Source organism: Hydractinia symbiolongicarpus, chromosome 11 (assembly GCF_029227915.1).
Source record: "Hydractinia symbiolongicarpus strain clone_291-10 chromosome 11, HSymV2.1, whole genome shotgun sequence".
Classification (NCBI taxonomy): domain Eukaryota; kingdom Metazoa; phylum Cnidaria; class Hydrozoa; order Anthoathecata; family Hydractiniidae; genus Hydractinia; species Hydractinia symbiolongicarpus.
Window position 1 is genome coordinate 21,819,062 of NC_079885.1, and position 939 is coordinate 21,820,000.

Consider the following 939-nt stretch of genomic DNA (forward strand, 5'->3'; position numbering starts at 1 on the left):
TGTAAGTCATATTGAAGAAGAACTACTTTGTTCATCACTAACACACTGCCAAGCAGTGAGCGGGATTCGATCCACGGTCCCCAGAACTGGGAGCCGCAGATGAACCCACTACACTAGGTGCGGCGTGTATACATATTGGTGAATATTTATCATAGCACATCCGTATTTCATTCTCAGCAGAGTATTATTGGTGTAATGTATTTTTTAAAAAGTAACTTTCCTGCAATTAGCTGATACAGGCTACGCAAACTTACTTTTGTTACCTTGTCATACCGGATTGAGAATTCAGTACAGGGAAACTTTACCCCGTCGATAAACTTTACAATTTAACACAAATTTTAACATTACTAAAGATGTAGCTAAGCACCTGTTGTTGCAACCAAGAAGGCTAGTTTTCCCTTTTAGCTGGGTAGCTATCCAAAATAACCAATGAAAAAACATTAGACTGATTGATGATAATACAGAAAAACATAAATTTGGCTTAAGATAGAAGAAGCAGGTAGTTGATTATAAACTGAATAAAAACCTTAGCTGACAGAGCAGCATAAATACTGTTAGCCGGCTAAGAATGATCCTTATAATGTAAGTTGTGGAAAAAAAAACCTTAAAATCGGTGGTTTAAGATTTGAACAAAGGGGATTGAAGATTTCCGCCATTAGCCTAAAAGATTTTAAAATTTGAAGTTGATCTTGAGAACGGAGAATTATGGGGTAAACAAATCATTGAGTATTCTCAATTATTATTGTAACTAACCTGCAATGTTAAAATACAACTCAATAAATAAAAATTAAAATTCATGAATAATTAATTAGTTCTGCTGAATATAACTTTAGTCTACGTGCCTGCAAAATTGTACAGAAAAAAATGACGTAACATCAAAGATGGCGCATTATAAGACGATCTTCATTATGCTACACTGCACGAGCTTTAACTTTCGAT